The following is a 12182-nucleotide window of genomic DNA, read 5'->3' on the forward strand; positions in this document are numbered from 1 at the left end:
ACGTTCTCTCGGCAGCCCTTCTCTGGGGCATGTTTCTCCCTTACCCGGGGCCCACTCTCCGGCTGTCTGGGGCAGATGTTGGGAGTGGGGGGCAGCAGCAACCCTGTGCACTGGAAGCGGAGAACTGGGACAGCTGTGGAGAGCCAGATGTTGAAACATCTGCAAGGGGGGGATAGGCAGGTAGGGAAAGCCTCTAGCAGCTGCATTGGTGGTTCAGTGGTAGAATTCTCGCCTGCCACGCGGGAGGCCCGGGTTCGATTCCCGGCCAATGCAACCAAGTACTTTTTGGTTGGTTTTCTGCTTTCCCCAATATCGTGCATCCCGGCAGAGAGTCAACAGCGATGTCCATCCTCCGCTCTCATCCTTCTTCTTTCCCACGGCGATGGGGTGACCAGAGAGCAAGGGTGAAAAATCCAGGGATGGGGAGGGTTTCATTGCCTGTATAAAACAAAACCCCTAATATAGGGACGGCCCCGTTAATATCAGGGCATCTGCTCACCCTATCTGGCATGAGCCAAACCGCAAAAGTGATGGCGGGACACAGATTGGCTCTTAAGGTTCCCGCACCCTCTATCTATCCATCCCCACACACCCCATCCATCCATCCATGCACCCATTCCCATAAATACCCTGCATCTATCCAGCCCAGAGCCCGGGGGATAGCCATGGGAATGGATGAACCTAAACTGGGCAATTGTCCATGATGTGCCACTCGTCCCGATTGTCATTACACAGGGTGACTAAGTCTGTTTGGCCCATCTTATCCCAGCCTGGTTTCCCATCTTGTTGCCCTTCTGGGTGACGCAGGCCTGGGGCCTCCCACATCCCCGCAGGGCTCCCATTTCTCCAGGCTTCTCAGCTGGCTGCTACAGCCATGTTCTCTTATTATTCTCATCATCATTGTTGGGGGTAGGGAGGGGGAGTCTGGGTGATTTCGGTCAAGGCTCCTTGCCTCCCTGGCCCTGTTTCTCTCCCTCACCACCCCCAACCAGCGAGAAACACACGGAAAGATCTAACAGGCCTAAAATCTTTCTCCCCCCCTCCCTCCATTGGTAGACCACATGGGTGACAATCCAGGTCATCGGAGGGGGCGCAGCGCTGTGGTCAAGAGGCAAGGAGCATGGTGGGCCTGGGGTGCTCACGGCAATGGGGGGGGAGGCAGTGGGAGCGGGGGTGCATATGTGGAGGAGCCGAGGGAGACAACAGGGGCCAAAGGGGATGGGTTGGGATGGATGGGGTGGCAGCAGGGGCCTGGGGATGACAAAATGCAAGTTCATCCAGAGTGCCATTTTCCCTAGGCTGGCCCTGCTTCCCTCCCATCAATTGCTTCCTGAGGAAAACTTGATTGGAACAAGGCTGGTGGGAGCTGGTTTTCTTTCCGTCACCCACATGCCCCACATCAAGTTTCTACAGCCAAACCCTGTGGGCCCAAGTTTGAGGGGGTATCTCTGGAGGGGATATTCGGGTAGGGCAGGGCCATATTCCTGTGGGGTGAGCCTGGGCACCCTACACACAGACACTCTCAGCTAATCTTTGCAATCCCCCATTCCGGGAACTCCAGCAGCAGTTTCCCGATTTCCCCCCACCCCAGCCCCCAGCCCAGTGGTGGGAGCCTGGGAACGCCTGCCAGGGGTGTGTGTGTCAATTCCCCTCCTTTCATCCAGCCCATGAAAGTGACAATATTGCTCCAAAGCACCCCGGTCTCCACACCTGAAGCCATCAAGGGAGGCAGGGAGGAGTATCATTTGCTATGGGTCAAAGGGGGGGCACGCGCTATCTCAGAGTCTTGGTTCATCTCCCCCCCTAAAAAACAACAACAACTTTTCATCGGTCTATCTTGTCCTCCCCCAGGTCTTTACAGGACATGATATAATGACCGGTAATATCGATATCCTGACACAACTTGCCCCCCTTCACCACCCAGGAATTTTTCTGAATTAATGCCAAGGCTGGTTTGGAGCAATCCTGTCACTGTGAGTGAGTGAGGAACAAAGGAAGGAAGGAAGGAAGGAAGGAGGGAAGGAAGGAAGAACGAAAAAAGAGAAAATCTAAAAGAAAGAAAGAAAGAAAGAAAGAAAGAAAGAAAGAAAGAAAGAAAGAAAGAAAGAAAATCCCATTAAAAAAAAGAAAGACAAAATCTAAGAAAGAAAAAAAACCCAGGAAAGAAAGGAAAAAAGAAAGAAAGAAAGTGCAGGCCCAGAGTGAGAGGCAGAGGAGAGGGGTGTGAGGAAGAGGAAGGAGAAGAGGAAGGAAAAGGGGAAGACAAGAGCCAGCCCCCAGGTTCACTGACCCAGCCCCTGAGATTCAAACTCTTCCCTGTGGCCTGCTCCACAAAAGGGGCACGGGGTGGAAATGAAACCAAAAAAATTCCCACTGTGCATTGGCCGGGAATCGAACCCGGGCCTCCCGCGTGGCAGGCGAGAATTCTACCACTGAACCACCAATGCTACGGCTGAAGGGGGCTGCCAGGGCCTTCCCCTGACAGATGTTCTCACATCTGCCGGCCTCCAGCTCTTGCACATTTCTGCCTGCAGGGCGTGCAAGGCACTGCCTTCTCTGATGCTGCTCCCCTCCTCTGGGCTGTCCTCCCAGGAACAGCGTCTCTCTGTGTGTCTCTGTGTGTGTGTGTGAGAGAGAGAGAGACAGGCAGAGAGCAGCAGGAAATGGGAACAGAGTGAGGGCTACATACAGCAATGACAGTGGCCTGGTCTACACTACCAGGCTGGGTTCAATTCAGCCGCATTAGGTTGATTTTAAAATGACTGCGTCCACACAACCGACCCCGGTCCGTTGACCTTAAAATCCACCACTGTACTCCTCCCCGACAAGGGGAGTAGTGCTAAAATCGACCTTGCTGGGTCAAATTTGGGGTAGTGCGGATACAAATCGATGGTATTGGCCTCCAGGACCTATCCCAGTGTGACCGCTCTGGACAGCACTTTCAACTACCCCACCACTGTCCCTGGACACCTGCAAGGGGGGAGTCTCATGCATCAGGGAGGAGGATTTTGGGGATGCGGGGGAGGAAGAGAATGAGCAGCAGGCACGCGGTGAATCCGTTCTCCCCAGCAGCCAGGACCTTTTCATCACCCTGGAGCCAATACCCTCCCAAGGCGGGATCCCCGACCCTGAAGCCGGAGAAGGCACCTCTGGTGAGTGCACCTTTGTAACTACAGTACAGGGATTAAAAGCAATAGTGTTTAATGTCTGATTTGCCCTGAAGAATTGGTACAGCTAAGGGAAAAGTCTATTCACATGTCTGGGGATGGAGCGGGAACCTGCCAGGGACATCTCCATGAAGCTCTCCTGGATGTATCCTGAAAGCCTTTGCAGAAGGTTTCTGGGGAGGGCTGCCTTATTTTGTCCTCCACAGTAGGACACTTTACCACGCCAAGCCAGTAGCAAGTAGTCTGGAATCATTGCAGCACAAAGCATAGCAGCTAATGGTCCTGGGTTTTGGTCGCATTCAAGCCACATTCGGTCTTTGTCTTTCTGTGTAAGCCTCAGGAGAGTGATATCATTCATGGTCACCTGTTTGAAATAGGGGAATTTTTGTAAGGGAACAGTAAAAGGACACTGTTCATGCTGGGCAGTTTGCGCTTGGCTAAAAGGGATCATCCCAGAGTATAGCCACACGGTGGGGTGGGGGGAGGTGTGTGCTGCACATCCACCCGAAAACCACAGCCCCTCCTTTTAAATGTGAAACCCAACCCGTTGCTTGCTATGGGAAAGGATGGCGCTATAGTTTGAAACCATTCCCACATGTTATGCATAAGAAGCCAATCCCGCGTACCCTGAGCCTTACCATGGCTGCCTGGAAACTTAATTCTGCTGCCACCTGTGTGTGATGTGTCACCATACCGGCAGAAATGCAATATAAAAGGCAAAATGTGACCTTGTACCTAAAGCACATGTGCCGTCTGCTGAGAATTGCTTGATTCACTGTGAAAGAGTCTCCCTTTTGTTCTCAGAAATGTATCACCTTAAATTTTACTCTCCCTTTTTATCTCCCCCCAGGTGCAAATGTTTTTACGCTCCCGCTATCATCTCTGTCCCTGAGGTTATCGTAGATTAGAAGGCGAAAAAAACGCACTCGAGATGCCATGTTTGCCAAGCTCATGCAGTCCTCCCCCACTGATAGGGCACAGCTGAATGCATGGAGGCATTCAGTGTTAGAGGCCAGGTAAGCATTAAGTGAGCGTGACGCATAGAGGCAGAAGCGCAAAACTTGGAGGCAGGAGGTGATGCTGAGGCTAATGGGAGAGCAAACGGACATGATGAAGCATCTGGTGCAGCTGCAGGAAAGCCAACAGGAGCATAGACCCCCACTGCATCCATTGTATAACAGCCTGCCCTTCTCCCTGAGTTCCATAGCCTCCTCATCCAGACGCCCACGAATGCGGGTGAGTAGGCTCCGGGCACCCAGCCAGTGCACTCCAGAGGAAGGTACATACAACAGAAGGCTGTCATTCAAACAGTTTGATTTGTAGTGTGGCAACAAAAAGCAATGTGGCCTTGTCCTTCCCTCCTCCCCCACCTCACCTGGACTATCTTGTCAGTTTTCTCACTTTTTTTTAATTAATAAAGAGAGAATGCATGGTTTCAAAACAATAGCTACTTTATTTTGAAGGCGGGAGGGAGGGTGGTTTTGTTACAGGGAATTAAAATTAGACAAGGGGGGTGGGTTTGCATCAACAAGAAACACACACAACGGTCACGCTGTAGCCTGGCCAGTCATGAAACTGGTTTTCAAAGCCTCTCTGATGCGCAGCTTGCCTAGCTGTGCTCTTCTAATCGCCCTGGTGTCTGGATGCTCAAAATCGGACGCCAGGCAATTTGCCTCAACCTCCCACCGCACCATAAACGTCTCCCCCTTACTCTCACAGGTATGATGGACCCACAGCAAGCAGCAATAACAATGGGAATGTTGGTTGCTCTGAGGTCTAACCTAGTCAGCAAACAGCGCCAGTGCACTTTTAAATGTCCAAAGGCACATTCTATCACCATTCTGCCCTTGCTCAGCCTATAGTTGAACTGCTCCTTACTACTGTCCAGGCTGCCTGTGTACGGCTTCATGAGCCATGGGAGCAAGGGGTAGGCTGGATCCCCAAGGATAATTATTGGCATTTCAACACCCCCAGTGGTAATTTTGTGGTCTGGGAAGTAAGTCCCTTCTTGCAGCTGCTCGAACAGCCCGGAGTTCCTAAATATGCAAGCGTCATCCCACGGTGATGTCGGTGAGACGTCCCTTGTGATCCACCAGAGCTTGCAGCACTATTGAAATCCTCCTCGTGCTGATGCCTCTTAGCCCGGTTCTGCATATACTCCAGGATAATGTGAGAGGTGTTTACAGTGCTCACAACAGCAGCGGTGACAGTGAGCTGAGCGGGTTCCATGCTTACCGTGGTATGGCGTCTGCATGGAAAAAAGGCGCAAAACGATTGTCTGCTGTTGCTTTCACGGAAGGAGGGGCGGCTGATGACATGTACCCAAAACCACCCTCAACAATGTTTTTGCCCCATCAGGCACTGGGAGCTTAATCCAGAATTCCAATGGGGGGCGGAGACTGCGGGAACTGTGGGATAACTACCCACAGTGCACCCCTCTGTAAGTCGACACTAGCCACGGTAGTGAGGACACACTCTGCTGACTTAATGTGCTTAGTGTGGACATATGCAATTGACTGTCTAAAATCAATTTCTAAAAAGTGACATCTATAAAATTGACCTAATTTTGTAGTGTAGACATACTTAATGGTTAGAAACTGTCAGGGCTGGGGGAAGGGTGTCCCCCTCATTTGAGAGGTCCCCCATAACAATGGAGGCTGAATTTGAGTGATCCATCCCCTGTTGTCCAGTCTCAGCATCTGGCAGACAGAAATTTGTGAACATGGGACACTCTGACCATCTTGGCTAACAGCCATTGATGGACCTATCCTCCAGGAACTTATATATATATTTGAACCCAGTTATATTTCTGGTCTTCACAACGTCCCTTGGCAACTCAGGGGTGGCGCCTGCCATCAGTATGGCAGGAGGCCATGCACCCACCTCAGCGCCCACTGTCCCTACACATGGCATCAGTACACAGGGCTTGAGGCGAACAGCTGGGCGGAGAGGTAGCAGCAGGGTGATGGATGCTGTAGGACCAGCAGCATCTGTCAAGCTGCTCATCCCTGCGGCCCTGAACAGCTGAACAGAGATTAAAAAGTCTGGGGCTTTTCCCCTTGGAACTGAGACAACCGAGAGGAGATACGACAGAGGTCTATAAAATCATAACCAGTGTGGAGAAAGTGAACAAAGGAGGGTTATTTACCCCGTCACATAACACAAAAAGCTGGGGTCACCCAAAGAAATTAATAGGCAGCAGATATAAAACAAACAAAAGGAAGTATTTCTTCACACAACACACCATCAACCTGTGGAACTCCTTGCCAGGGGATGTTGTGAAGGGCCACACATAGAACTGGGTTAAAAAAAGCCTTAGAGACATTCAGGGAAAAGAGATCCAGCTATTAGCCAAGATTGGCAGGGAGTCAACCCCATGCTCTGAGTGTCCCTAGCCTCTGTTTGCCAGAAGCTGGGAATGGCTGACAGGGGATGGATCACTCAATGATGACCTGTTCTCTCCCTCTGGGGCACCTGGCATTGGCCACTGTCAGAAAACAGGATACTGGGCTAGATGTATGTTTGGTCTGACCCAGAATTGCCATTCTTATGACCCCTCCACCACTTCCTCCCCCGCCAAACCCTCCAGGGCCCACTGAATTGGGATCCTGCATCCACCCCTGATTCTAACCCTTCTTATTGGTTGAAGACCAGGTGTCGTGTCATGTCATCAGCGTTGGCGTCCCTTCTTCGGTTGCACCATGCAATAAAGGCAGCATCAGTTACATGACTCATTGTGTTGTCTCGCTCTGTGGCATGTGTTTTTCTCCTTGGCGCCCGGCACTCTTCTGTGTCTCGCATCGTTCTGTGCCTGCATTGCCGGGTTGGGTATAAAGCTGTCGTGCAGAGATGTGTTACGGGGGAAGGTTATTTGTCAAGCCATACATAATTAATCGCTCACATGTTCTCGAGTCTCTTTTTGTTTGGTGTCTTTCGCCATTCCCGCTCACGAAAGAGCATGTGGTAATTGCATTTTATTATCATCATTGTGGGGTGGCGGGAGAGCCTGAGTGATTTCAGTTAAAGCGATTTGCCACCTAGCCCCCCATGTCTTTCAGAATGTTGGGAATCATTAAGAAAGGGATAGAAAATAAGACAGAAAATATAATATATAAATATATAAATATAAATATAAATATAAATATATACATCCATGGTACGCGCACTTCTTGAATACTGTGTGCAGATGTGGTCAGCCCATCTCATAAAAGATATATTTGGAATTGGAAAAGGTTCAGAAAAGGGCAACAAAAATGATTAGGGGCATGGAACGGCTTCCATATGAGGAGAGATTAATAAGACTGGGGCTTTTCAGCTTGGAAAAGAGACAACTAAGGGGGGATATGCTAGAGGTCTATAAAATCATGACTGGTGTGGAGAAAGTAAATAAGGAAGTGTTTTTTGGGGGGAGATGAACCAAGGGCTGGGGGAGGCCAACAGCCCCCCTTTGACCCATAGCAAATGATACCGCTTCCTGCCTCTCTTGATGGCTTCAGGTGTGGAGACCGGGGTGCTTTGGAGCAATCTTGTCACTTTCATCGGCTGGATGAGAGGAGGGGAATTGACACACACGCCCCTGGCAGGCGTTCCCAGGCTCCCACCGCTGGGCTGGGGGCTGGGGTGGGGGGAAATCGGGAAACTGTTGCTGGAGTTCCCGGGATGGGGGGTTGCAAAGATTAGCCGAGAGTGTCTATGTGTAGGGTACCCAGGCTCACCCCATGGGAATAGGGCCCTATCCTACATGAATATCCCCTCCAGAGATACCCCTTCCAGCTTGAGCCCACAGGGTCTGACTGTAGAAACTTGATGTGGGGCATTAGTTCCCCCCTGGATTCTCTCTACTGGTGAAAGCTAGTGCTGTCTCCTGGTGTCATTATCTGGAGGAATGAGAAGGCCATGGGGACATGAGGTTCGGGGAAGAAAGAAAAAGACAAAAAAGGGGGACATTGGGAAAGGGAAAAATTTAAAAATGGGAAAGAAAGAGGAAAAAAGAAAGTGGAAAAGGTTTAGAAAGAAAGAAAGAAAGAAAGAAAGAAAGAAAGAAAGAAAGAAAGAAAGAAAGAAAGAAAGAATAAGCTGTTCGAGCAGCTGCGAGAAGGGACTTACTTCCCAGACCACAAAATTACCACTGGGGGTGTTGAAATGCCAATAATTATCCTTGGGGACCTAGCCTACCCCTTGCTCCCATGGCTCATGAAGCCGTACATAGGCAGCCTGGACAGTAGTAAGGAGCAGTTCAACTAAAGGCTGAGCAAGTTCAGAATGGTGGTAGAATGTGCCTTTGGATGTTTAAAAGTGCACTGGCGCAGATTGCTGACTGGATTAGACCTCAGTGCAACCAACATTCCCATTGTTATTGGTGCTTGCTGTGTGCTCCATCATACCTGTGAGAGTAAGGGGGAGACATTTATGGTGTGGTGGGAGGTTTAGGCAAATCGTCTGGCGACTGATTTTGAGCAGCCAGACACCAGAGCGATTAGAAGAGCATAGCTAGGCAAGCTGCGCATCAGAGAGACTTTGAAAACCAGTTTCATGACTGGCTAGGCTACGGTGTGTTTCTCCTTGATGCAAATCCCACCCCCCTTGTCTGATTTTAATTCCCTGTAACAAAACCACCCTACCTCCCGCCTTCAAAATAAAGTAACTATAGTTTTGAAGCCATGCATTCTCTCTTTATTAATTAAAAAAAGTGAGATAACTGACAAGATAGCCCAAGTGAGGTAGGGTGGGGTGTGGTGGGGGAAGAGGGAAGGACAAGGCCACATTGCTTTTTGTAGCCACAATACAAATCAAACTGTTTGAATGACAGCCTTCTGTTCTTTGGTCCATCCTCTGGAGTGCACTGACTGGGTGCCCGGAGCTTCCCCACCTGCGTTCTTGGGCGTCTGGGTGAGGAGACTATGGAACTTGGGGAGGAGGGCAGGCTGTTGTACAATGGATGTAGTGGGGGTCTGTGCTCCTGTTGGCTTTCCTGCAGCTGCACCAGACCTTTCATCATGTCCGTTTGCTCTCCCATTAGCCTCAGCATCACCTCCTGCTTCCACATTTTGTGCTTCTGCCTCTATGCTCACTTAATGCTTTCCTGGCTTCTAACACTGAATGCCTCCATGGAGTGAATGCTCCAGGAGACCTTCATGGAGACGTCCCTGGCGGGTTCCCGCTCCATCCCCAGACATGTGAATAGACTTTTCCCTTAGCTGTACCAATTCTTCAGGGCAAATCAGACATTAAACACTATTGCTTTTAAACCCTGTACTGTAGTTACAAAGGTGCACTCACCAGAGGTGCCTTCTCCGGCTTCAGGGTCGGGGGTCCCGCCTTGGGAGGGTATTGGCTCCAGGGTGATGAAAAGGTCCTGGCTGCTGGGGAGAACGGATTCACCGCGTGCCTGCTGCTCATTGTCTTCCTCCCCCGCATCCCCAAAATCCTCCTCCCTGATGCATGAGACTCCCCCCTTGCAGGTGTCCAGGGACAGTGGTGGGGTAGTTGAAAGTGCTGTCCAGAGTTGTCACACTGGGATAGGTCCTGGAGGCCAATACCATCGATTTGTATCCGCACTACCCCAAATTTGACCCAGCAAGGTCGATTTTAGCACTACTCCCCTTGTCGGGGAGGAGTACAGGGGTGGATTTTAAGGTCGACGGACCGGCATCGGTTGTGTGGACGCAGTCATTTTAAAATCAACCTAATGCGGCTGAATTGAACCCAGCCTGGTAGTGTAGACCAGGCCACTGTCATTGCTGTATGTAGCCCTCACTCTGTTCCCATTTCCTGCTGCTCTCTGCCTGTCTCTCTCTCTCTCTCACACACACACAGAGACACACAGAGAGACGCTGTTCCTGGGAGGACAGCCCAGAGGAGGGGAGCAGCATCAGAGAAGGCAGTGTCTTGCACGCCCTGCAGGCAGAAATGTGCAAGAGCTGGAGGCCGGCAGATGTGAGAACATCTGTCAGGGGAAGGCCCTGGAGGCCCCTTTTGGCCCCATTTCTACCCCATGCCCCTTTTGCGGAGCAGGGGAACGCACCCCTTGGACAGGGCCACAAGCAAGAGTTTGAATCTCAGGGGCTGGGTCAGTGAACCTGGGGACTGGCTCTTGTCTTCCCCTTTTCCTTCCTCTTCTCCTTCCTCTTCCTCACACCCCTCCCCTCTGCCTCTCACTCTAAGCCTGCACTTTCTTTCTTTCTTTCTTTCTTTCTTTCTTTCTTTCTTTCTTTCTTTCTTTCTTAGATTTTGTCTTTCTTTTTTTAATGGGATTTTGTTTCTTTCTTTGAGATTTTCTTTCTTCCTTCCTTCCTTTATTGGTCTTTCTTCCTTCCTTTATTGGTCTTTCTTTCTTTCTTTCTTTCTTTCTTTCTTTCTTTCTTTCTTTCTTTCTTTCTTTCTTTCTTTCTTTCTTTCTTTCTTTCTTTCTTTCTTTCTTTCTTTTAAATTTTCTCTTTTTTCGTTCTTCCTTCCTTCCCTCCTTCCTTCCTTCCTTTGTTCCTCACTCACTCACAGTGAGAGGATTGCTCCAAACTGGCCTTGGCATTAATTCAGAAAAATTCCTGGGTGGTGAAGGGGAGCAAGTTGTGTCAGGATATCGATATTACCGGTCATTATATCACGTCCTGTAAAGACCTGGGGGGAGGGGGGGGCGGGAGTAGGACCAGATAGACCTTTGAAAAGTTGTTGTTGGTTTTTTTGGGGGGGAAATGAACGAAGGGCTGGGGGGGCCAACAGCCCCCTTTTGACCTAGAGCAAATGATACCGCTTCCTGCCTCTCTTGATGGCTTCAGGTGTCTAGATTGGGGTGCTTTGGAGCAATCTTGTCACTTTCATCAGCTGGATGAGAGGAGGGGAATTGACACACACACCCCTGGTAGGCGTTCCCAGGCTCCCACCGCTGGGCTGGGGGCTGGGGTGGGGGGAAATCGGGAAACTGCTGCTGGAGTTCCCAGGATGGGGGGTTGCAAAGATTAGCTGAGAGTGTCTGTGTGTAGGGTGCCCAGGCTCACCCCACAGGAATAGGGCCCTGCCCTACCTGAATATCCCCTCCAGAGATACCCCCTCCAACTTGGGCCCACAGGGTCTGGCTGTAGAAACTTGAAGTGGGGCATTGGTCCCCCCTGGATTCTCTCTACTGGTGAAAGCTGGTGCTGTCTCCTGGTGTCGTTATCTGGAGGCATGAGAAGGCCAGGGGGACATGGGTTTGGGGGAAGAAAGAAAAAGACCCCAACTAGTGACAAAATGCACAGGAAGAGGCCTAAAATCTCCCTCTCTAGGAAAACTTGATTCCAACAAAGCTGATACCAGGGACACCAGCATCCCCAGTCTAGTGCAAAGATGCCCTTGCCTCCCTGGGGAGAAGACAATGACCCCGGGGGAAGTGTCATTTCTGGACTAGACCCAAGCAGATGGGGCCCAGATGGTGGAAGCTGGCAGGAGCTTTGTAAAGTCAGTTTGGCAAGGGAGGAGGAGGGAGCCTGCTTGCACGACCCCGGCGTGCCCTGGCACGTGTGCAAAGGAAGCAGAAATTACACTGGATGAATGTTACAATACTGTGAAAACTGCAGGGCTGAAGGACCAGCCAGCAGCAGCATTGGTGGTTCAGTGGTAGAATTCTCGCCTGCCACGCGGGAGGCCCGGGTTCGATTCCCGGCCAATGCAAGTGCAAACTTTTAGCTTCCATCTTTCCCTCTTTCAATTTTTGCCTTCTTTCTCTATTTTCCTTCTTCTTTTTTTCCTGTTTTCCTCTTGCATCTTTCTTTCTTTCTTGTCCTTGTTTTTTGTCTGTCTTTCCTTCTTTCCCAGGTTTTTGTTTGGTCTTATTTCTCTTCCTTTCTTAGCATTTCTTAGTTTTCTCTCCCTCTTGCTTGGCTTTTCGCCCCTCCACCCCTGGAAACTTGGCCACCCCATTCAACCCCATAAAAGGAGGAGGGTGACAAATTAACCTCTGAGGACAGGACAAGAAGCAAGGGGCTTAAATCACAGCCAGGGCAGTTTAGGGAAAATGTCCTGTCAGGGTGGTTAAGTGCT

General features: G+C 50.5%; 3 non-coding genes across 3 annotated transcripts; 2 read left to right on the top strand and 1 right to left on the bottom strand.

Annotated features, from left to right (window-relative positions):
• The first annotated feature begins 202 nt into the window (after nucleotides 1–202).
• Nucleotides 203–273, top strand: TRNAG-GCC (transfer RNA glycine (anticodon GCC)). The gene has a single exon. It is a non-coding gene; the product is annotated as a tRNA-Gly (tRNA).
• Nucleotides 274–2376: 2103 nt separating this feature from the next.
• Nucleotides 2377–2447, bottom strand: TRNAG-GCC (transfer RNA glycine (anticodon GCC)). The gene has a single exon. It is a non-coding gene; the product is annotated as a tRNA-Gly (tRNA).
• A 9295-nt stretch (nucleotides 2448–11742) lies between these two features.
• TRNAG-GCC (transfer RNA glycine (anticodon GCC)) lies at nucleotides 11743–11813 on the top strand. The gene has a single exon. It is a non-coding gene; the product is annotated as a tRNA-Gly (tRNA).
• Nucleotides 11814–12182: the final 369 nt, after the last annotated feature.

Source organism: Lepidochelys kempii, chromosome 28 (assembly GCF_965140285.1).
Source record: "Lepidochelys kempii isolate rLepKem1 chromosome 28, rLepKem1.hap1, whole genome shotgun sequence".
In the NCBI taxonomy this organism is placed as follows: Eukaryota; Metazoa; Chordata; order Testudines; family Cheloniidae; genus Lepidochelys; species Lepidochelys kempii.